Source organism: Drosophila eugracilis, unplaced genomic scaffold (genome assembly GCF_018153835.1).
Source record: "Drosophila eugracilis isolate 14026-0451.02 unplaced genomic scaffold, ASM1815383v1 contig_1835, whole genome shotgun sequence".
Lineage (NCBI taxonomy): Eukaryota > Metazoa > Arthropoda > Insecta > Diptera > Drosophilidae > Drosophila > Drosophila eugracilis.
Window position 1 is genome coordinate 16,987 of NW_024572683.1, and position 9,168 is coordinate 26,154.

General features: G+C 49.3%; 1 pseudogene; it reads left to right on the plus strand.

Annotated features, from left to right (window-relative positions):
• The first annotated feature begins 294 nt into the window (after positions 1-294).
• On the plus strand, positions 295-4,818 carry LOC121529753 (annotated as a pseudogene).
• Positions 4,819-9,168: the final 4,350 nt, after the last annotated feature.

A 9,168-nucleotide genomic window follows, 5' to 3' on the forward strand; every position in this document is an offset into this window, starting at 1 on the left:
TAGCGCAGCTTCCACTCCGCATCAGGCAACATCCGCCTACAATCTCACCAAACCTCGTCTACTTCTGGGTTGTTTGGTTCCTGAAGTTTTGTTTTCACATTCGATTTGTGCCGCACACGATCTTCCTTTCGACATCGGCGCCGCTAGTGCCCACTAGTTCCTTGTGATCGCAATCCATCCGCGATCTCACCGTTCTCATCACTTTAGTGTGACCAGCCACCAGAGAAGTGCTATGAGAGCTGCTCCGACTTGCTCGCCGTGTTCGACGACAATTCGGCCACCTCAGCAGTGCTGGAATCCAAGTACAGCTACTGTTACTCCGTATAGTCGAGGTGTATTGCCCAGCTTCGGGAGAAAATTGCCTCCCAATCCACGCAGGCTTCCGTCAATGTCCACACGCCCGCGTCTACAGGCTGTCGGTTACCTCCAGTGGATACCGAGGTCTGTACGGGTGATTATCTTCGGTGGCCCACCTTTAGAGACTTGTTTGCGACCATTTACATCCAAAACTCGCGGCTCACCCCGGTAGAGAAGTTGTTCCACTTGCTGTCCAAAACAAGTGGTGACGCACACGCCATTGTTGCTAAGGCTCCGCTTACCCATGAGGGGTTTGTCGCAGCGTGGCAAAGCCTCACAGACCGTTTTGAGAATCGGCGGCTGTTAGTCAATAGCCAGTTGAAGATCCTTTTCAACCTCCAGGCTATTTCTCAAGAGTCCGGGGTCGCGCTGAGGGAACTGCAAGCCACCATTCAGAGTTGTCTGACAGCCCTAGAAATGCCATCAATGTTGAGGCTTGGGATTGTCTCCTGGTCTTTATGATTTCCTCGAAGCTCCCCAAGGTCACACTTTCTATGTGGGAGCAATCCGTACATAATAAGGCCGAAATTCCAACATGGAAGGAATGAGATAACTTCCTGACAGAGCGCCATCGCACTCTGGAGGCCATCGACGACGTTAGGCCTAGTGGCTCCGTGCTATCTCCGCCAAGGTCGGGACTTCCTGCTGCCCCTGCACGGAAGCTCAATTCGTACGAGACTTGAGTGGCTCCGGGCCAAAAGGGATGCGGTCTCTGTTCGAGGGAGAACCACCCTATCCGCTTATGTCCGCGTTTCCTAGAAATGAACGTGGACGGGCGCTCCGACTACATTAAGAGGAAGCAGTTATGCTTGAACTGTTTTGCCCGAGGGTACCAGCAGCGAGACTGCACGAGCGCCCATACCTGCTTCACATGCCACAGCCGACACCACACCCTCCTGCACCGCGGCAATCCATTCGCTACCGCTCCAAGTCCGCCTACTCCAGCAAGGGCTCGACCCGCACAACCTGCCAGAAGCACAAACGGCTCAGAGGACCAGTCGGATGTGCAGGTGTGCTTCGCCTCTTGGTCTGGAGCCGTCCTACTGGGCGCTGCCCTTATCAACGTGTGCCATCTGGGGTGCGGTTTCCAGGCACGAGCACTGATAGACTCAGGGTCCGAAGCGACGTTCATAACTGAACGACTGTTCAACCTTGTCAAGCTTCCCTTCAAGACTATTTAAGCCCGAGTATCCGGCCTTAATCAGACCATTTCCGAGCAGTCTACTAAATTGTGCCATTTCTCCATTCGGTCGCCGTCTAGACCCGGGTTGCAATTAAAGACTGCGGCTTACGTTCTTCCTCAGTTGGCAGGAAATCTGCCATCATATCCGATTCCGCGGGATTGTCTCAAGGGGCTGCCCGACATTCCCCTGGCGGACCCCAACTTCTTTGAAAGCTCCCAAGTCGATGTGTTAATAGGAGCTGACATTCTTCCGTCCATTCTCCTCGGTAATGTCAGGGCTAATATCTGCGGGTCACTTCTCGGTCAGGAAACCATTTTTGGATGGGTGCTGACAGGCCCATTATCTCCAGTCAACCCTCGCAGCGTGTCCGTTTTTTCCACACGAGTTGCCCGTAGCCTCGGTGACTTGCTGGATCAGCTCCTCACCAAATTTTGGGAGGTGGAGGATGTGCCCACACGAGAAGAGACGAGTGTGGCAAGTACGTTGTGACGCTCCCCTTACGCGACCCCGAGCAGAAGGGTTCCGAGCTGTCGCCTTCACGGTCCTTTGCTCTTGCTCAGTTCCTACGTAATGAGCAGCGCCTGAAGAGGGATCCGCCCCTTAAGGCCCGCTATGACTCGGTAATCCAGGAATACATCGACTTAGGCCACATGACCGAGGTCTCTCCCACGAGCAGTTCCGCTACCTACTATCTTCCACATCATGCCGTCTTCAAGCCCGAAAGCACGACCACCAAGGTGCGGGTAGTCTTCAATGCTTCGAGCCCGTCCGCAAACGGGACCATTCTGAACGACATTCTTTACGCGGGCCCGGTCTTACAATCCGACCTGACGATTCAAATCCTAAAGTGGCGATACTTTAGGTTTGTCTTCAACGCCGACATCGAGAAGATGTATCGGCAAATTTGGATAGACCCCAAGCATACTCCGCTCCAACGTATTTTGTTTCGCAATTCCGATGGGGAGATCCGCGACTTCGAATTTAAAACGGTTACCTTCGGTGTCAATTGTGTCCCGTTCCTAGCGATCCGTGTCCTGCAGCAGCTCGCTGACGACGAAGAGTTGAAGTACCCGCAGGCAAGCCAAATTATCCGGCATTTTATGTACGTTGATGACGTTCTCGCAGGGGCAGACTCCAAAACCGAAGCCCAAGTGGTGATTCGGGAGCTAAAGGGCGCCCTAGAGTCAGCAGGGTTTCCACTGAGGAAATGGACGTCGAATAGCAAGGCGATCCTGGCCGACATTCCGAGCGACCACCTCCTCCGTGCTGATTTCCTCGACATCGATGCAGAGAGCACGGCCAAGACACTCGGCGTGCGCTGGAAAGCGACGAGCGATGAGTTTTTTTTTGTTCCGCCAGAGTTGACTTGCGGCTCGTCCTTCACGAAGCGCCAAGTCCTCCCCCAAATTGCCAAATGTTTCGATCCAGCAGGTTGGCAAAAATGTTCATGCAGGACATTTGGCTTCTGGATCTGGGGTGGGACGACGCCCTCCCTCAAGATTTCTGTCAGCGATGGGTTGACTTCCTGGAGAATTACTCGATGCTCGATCAGATTCGTGTTCCTTGATGGGTCGCGTTCCGACCACACCTAAGGGTCGAGCATCACGGGTTCTGCGACGCTTCAGAGAAGGCGTACGGCGCAGAAATTTACGTCCGTGTCGAGGTTGGGTCTGCGGTCATAGTGAACCTTGCTGACTGCAAAGACTCGAGTGGCCCCAGTTAAAATGGTGTCGCTCCCTCGGTTAGAGCTGTGCGGCGCCTTGTTGCTGTCGGAAATGGCCACCGCCGTTCTGCCAAAGATGCCAGGGCCCGCATCTGCCCCATACTGTTGGACGGACTCGACTATTGTCCTCGCATGGCTGCAGAAGCCAGCGTGTCAGTGGACAACGTTCGTGGCCAACCGGGTAGCTAAGATCGCCCAGTTCACCGACGTGCAGAAGTGGGCTCAAGGCAACGAGGCCCCCGAGACTGAACTCGAGAAGCGAGCAGTCAAGGTCCATGTCGCGAAGGCGCCCCCCAAAGATCTCCTTGAACGTTTCTCCACACTTGACAAGGCACTACGAGTCCTTGCCTATGTTTGTCGCTTCATCCAGCGCGCGCGGAAGATACGCTCTCCGTTCGAAGAGCACCTGACAGCTAATGAGATTACGTCGGCTGAAGGTCTTCTAGTTTCCGTCACTCAGCGCAGACACTTCGTCTCTGAAATGGGCTGCTTAAGCGAAAAGCGGCCAGTATCAGCGTCCAGTCCGGTTCAAAATCTGAACCCCTTCATGGATTCGCAAGGCCTTATGAGAGCCTGCGGCCGGGTCACGTCCTCTGAACTTCTCCAATATGACGAACGACATCCGATAATCCTTCCATACGACTGCCATCTGTCTCGACTCGTTGTTCAATTTACGCATCGCATCACGCTGCACGGTGGAAGTCAGCTGATGATCCGCCTGATTCGGGCCAAATTCTGGATTCCAAGGGTGAGGAATTTGGTCAAGTCCGTCGTCTACGCTTGTAAGGTATGTGTCATCCACAAGAAGAAGTTGCAGACGCAACTCATGGGAGAGCTACCGAAGGAAAGGACGTCCTTCTCGCGCCCATTCACGTACACAGGTGTGGATTATGCCGGTCCTTTCGAGATAAAGAACTATACGGGGCGAGCCTGCCCCATCACAAAGGGGTATGTGTTGGTGTTTGTGTGCTTCTCCACTAAGGCCATCCATTTGGAGCCTACGTCGGACCTTACGACCGAGAAATTTCTGGCTGCTTTCGCTCGGTTCGTGTCCCGGAGAGGATGCCCCCGTCAAGGGCAGTCGGACAACGGAAAGACCTTTGTGGGGGCAGCTGCCCTACTATCTCGCGATTTTCTCCAGAGCCTAATAGGGGCTGTGACAGGTGCCTACAGTCACCAGCAGCTTCTCTGGCATTTCATTCCTCCGGGAGCCCCCCACATGGGGGGCCTGTGGGAGGCAGGCGTCAAGAGCTTTAATACCTTGTTCTACAAGTCCACCGCCACACGGAAATACACCTTTGAGGAGCTGGCTACTCTCCTGGCGAGGATCGAGGCGTGCCTAAATTCGCGGCCGCTCGCGCCAATGTCCGAAGACCCTGCTGATCTGATGGCTCTTACACCCGGGCACTTTCTGGTGGGAGGTCCTCTTCTCGTCACGGTCGAACCCGAGCTAAAGGGGGATACTACGTCAATTATTAATCGCTGGCAGCACCTGAAGGCTCTTCAACAGCAATTTTGTCTGCGATGGAAGGAAGAGTACCTCAAGAAGCTCCATAAGAGGAACAAGTGGCGTGCCCCTACGAGGAATCTCTGCGTCGGGGATATGGTGGTCATCAAGGAGGACAACCTTCCGTCCAATGAGTGGCGATTAGGCAGGATTGACGCGGTGTATCCAGGATCCCATGGCCATGTACGCGTGATTGATATCCGCACCGCGCGAGGGCTCGTCAAGCGGCCCGTCGCTAAGGTCGTCCTTCTTATGATGGACGCGTCCGCCTGCCCACAATAATTATGCGTTTCTTCCATTCCAATGTCCCTGTCCATTGTGCTGTCTCGTAGCTCTGCCCGTAATTCCAAGTCGAACCTCACACCAATTCTGATAACGCTGTTTTGTTTCTCCATCATAGTTCCGCCAGTCATATTCAGCACGATGTCGCCACGTCCACGCTGCTCCCAGTCACTGGAGAGCAGATGTACTCGAGGTACAAAGTCCTACCGATGCCGAGTCTGCAGAGGGATCCATCCTTTGAAGCAATGTCGGCGCTTTCTACGTCTCAGCGCCGAGAAGCGGCTCCGGGCGGTTCTCGTGAACCGGTATTGCTCCAACTGCCTGGCTCACGAGCACTCCGACGGATCGTGCCGGCGTGAGGACTGCTGTAGAACGTGTGGTCAGGATCACCACTCGATAATGCACCTCGTAGAGAAGCCGCAAGCTCGGCGCCAGCCGCGTCAAGAGGAGCACCGTTCACGGAGCGTGGGAGACAGTACACGGAGTGTCTCAGCTGGCGCTCAGCCGTCGTCCGTCAACTCCCGGCGCGGAGTTGACGGCTGCCGGTGGCCCAGAGCACCGTTTTTGGATGGGTCGTGTCCGGAGCCTGTCACCAACCGTAGCGACGAGGGAGCTGTTGCAACCCGAGTGATTGCGGGATGTTCAGGTGAGGGGCCATTGTGCCGCCGAAGAAGAGCGCGTGAAGAGCGCATCCGCGCTGAAGAGCGCATCCACGCTAAAGAGCGCATCCGCGCTGAAGAGCGCATCCGCCCTCGCCCCTCTCTGCACAATCTTGCACTCTCGCTCTCTCGGGTCCAACTGCAGCGGTCGGCCGTCGGCGACCGTCTTTTTCTTATGCTAAGTTAAGTTAAGTCAGTTTTCTTGTATGAAGTGAATAAAGCAGACAGCCGATTCCACGACTCCCCCGACTTCCACCACCATATTTTTTTCATGATTAACAAAGACAGAGGTTAGGTGTTATAAAAAGATGGTCGAAAGAATTTAATGACCCTTACGAAACCAAAATTTTATTTGTCTCTCTCGTTCGTCCGATCTTAGAATATGGGTCTTGCGTCTGGAACCCCCAGTACGCGGTCCACCAAGACCGTATAGAATCAATTTAAAAAAGCTTTCTCTTATTTGCTCTTCGTGGCACAGGGACCATACGCACCCACTGATTTACAAAGATAATTGTAAGATGTGTGATTAACGAACGTAGATGTGTACATCAATCGTTGTTAAGGCGCCGGGATCGTTTCGATTTACCAACTTATGTGAACGCAACTTTCTTATTATGAAATATGTAAAAACAAAAATCCTATGAAAATGAATGAATAAATAAAACATGAACATATATACAAATTATTTTTCTCTTCGTCAAATAATTGTAAAGTAGCCAGTACTTCACTTTATGGTCCTTGTGAATTGCGCTAATTCAACATAAAAGTGCCTCCATGCCCATTTTCTGGCCTCACAGTAGAAGAAGAAGATGTCTCATTAATGAACTGATAAAATATCCGAACCAATTCCACAGATCTGGCAGATTCCATATAGGAACACTAACTTATTATGTAAACAACGTAGTTGATAGCCCCTTAGCCATTTAACTAAACATTATTCCCAAAATTGTTATACGAGGTGTGTTCAAAAAGTAAGGTGACTCTTCAAATTTCGCGAATTTCAAATTTTTCGATTATCGATTTTTTTGTTTTGTTATATTGGTACACTCTTCCCTAACATCTGTACCAAGTTTCAATGGAACATCCTCTTTTGTTTGGTTGTGAGAGGCGTAAAGTTACAAGTTGTTTTGCGAGCTCGGCGATTTTTTGCTATCGAAAAATATGGATCAAAGGATTTGGATTTTTTGGCCAAAAACAACACCACAATAATGCCTCAGCCACCATATTCACCGGATTTGGCCCCATGTGACTTTTTCTTGTTCCCAAAACTGAAGATAATCGAAAAATTTGAAAAATTTGAAATTTGAAAAGTCACCTTACTTTTTGAACACACCTCGTATAACTTCTAAAAGGTTTCGATAATCGAAAAATTTGAAATTCGCGAAATTTGAAGAGTCACCTTACTTTTTGAACACACCTCGTATAATAAGGAGCAGATACAACACAAGAGAGATATGAAGTTATTCACAATGTAACATTAGAATTAGACATTATAAATCATGGGCATTATAAATAATGTTATACCATCAACACAGCACTCGTGTTTAATATTAATACCAATTTTTGATACAAAATTTTTAAATTCAAAAATATCGTCGGGGTGCTTAGCGTACACTATCAATATGTCAACTAGCCACCATTCTCTGATCCACCCTCTAAAACTATCTCTTGGGACTAGGCGGAGGAGTACACATGCCCCTAGTTTACATGTTCAGTCTTACGGCCACACGGAAACTACGCGGACCCGGTAAATGCAAGCCCAAAGATGATGGAAAGCATTAAATCCCCAAAAGGCAATAACTCTGATGAACTTACTTTTACATATACACTGACATACTTCCTTTAAATAAACATTCATTCTTATTTTTGTCTTTAAACAACAGGGTCGTTTACCTTGCAAGTTTTCGATATCTGCTTCGCAGAATATATTTCGTTCGAGGTCAATATGGGGGCTTACACAGTTTTTTAACTTCGGCTAGTTTTTCTGTTTGAATAATGGAATTTGGCTCGTTTCTCAAGGTGTGTCTGATAAAAAAACGCATAATATAACAGGTGAGTGGTTTCAGTTAATAATTTGTGCTCTTTTTTTTACAGCGAAATCAATCATTTCTGGGTGCAGTAGGATTACCCAGTGAAACAAATCTAACTTGTTATTCATGGTAGTGATAGCTTTATATAATTGGCGACCCTTAGACTGCGCGAGACGAATGTTGACGTTTTGCATTGTAGTCATCGGTTGATATTAAGCTCCATGTCCGATAACATTGAGAAGACAGACTAAATGGCTCCTAGGTGCCGCTCATATGTCAAGGAATCGGACTTAGGCGGAATATAAGAGCAAGTGATATATAAATTTAAACTAGACAATGAAATTTTAACTGTGATAAATTCTAAGTCTCCAGTTTTAAGATTTATCACCTCGGAAACGAGATTAGAGTCCACTGAAATTAGGACTACACCACCATTACCGAGGGATCGGTCAAGACTATTTATTGTGTACCTACTGGGGAAAACTTCAGAATTACGAATTTCTATAGTTAGCCAGGTTTCGGTAAACACAATGACCTGTGATTCAAACGAGAAGCTTACCGAGAACAAATTAGAAAGTTTATTAGAGCGTAAGCCTCTTGTGTTCTGGTACGAAAGAATAATGGATGATGTTAGTTTTTTAGGTTGGCAGGAGCGTTTACTTGTGGAAGCTTTACTCCTAAAGGGCGACTTTTTTTCTTCTTTTTATTTTTAAGCTGATGTTCTTGAACCAAAATATGTTGCGGCCAGAAATTGGTCAAACAGATATCGTCAAAAGCCATCGGAGGAACACGGATGTTGAAAGGTGCCACATTCCTAGCGTAGGAATATTTACATTTAGTGATATTTTCCACCCTAATATCGACTTTAAGTTTTGCTTGAATGTAAGCTGATGTCCGATTCGGACGTATCAGGGGAAAGCCGGGAAACAAAAAGTGTTTCTCTAGAGGAATACCAATCAAGGGCTTTGGTGGGGCGGTTGGTTTACCCACGCTACCAGTGGGTGCCGGTAATCCGGACCCTAAGTTCCTCTGGTGAGTCAAGGGTAAATTATTTTGGGCTTGTAGAACATTTGGCACGGGAGGGTCCAATGCGACTTCCTCGGACTGCTCATCGGACAAATGCCTACGCACCTTAGCAACATTTTCGGGATCCGAAATTTGGGCTGTTACCGGTGTCGTCACGTCTCCGTGGCTGCGAAAATATCCGGTACACGGTTTTTGCAGTGCCAGAATTCGGTAGCTGGGAATTGCCGAACCAAATCATCCTGTATCATCGCTAGCGTGTGCAGATCGCAATGAATGGCGTTTACGCTTTTAGCAACAACAATGTCCGCGAGCTCATCCAGTAATGACTCTTTGTAGGAAACGTTGACCGCGTGTCGTCTCTTGTTTCCAAAGAGTACGAAGCTGCGCTTAACCGGAAAGC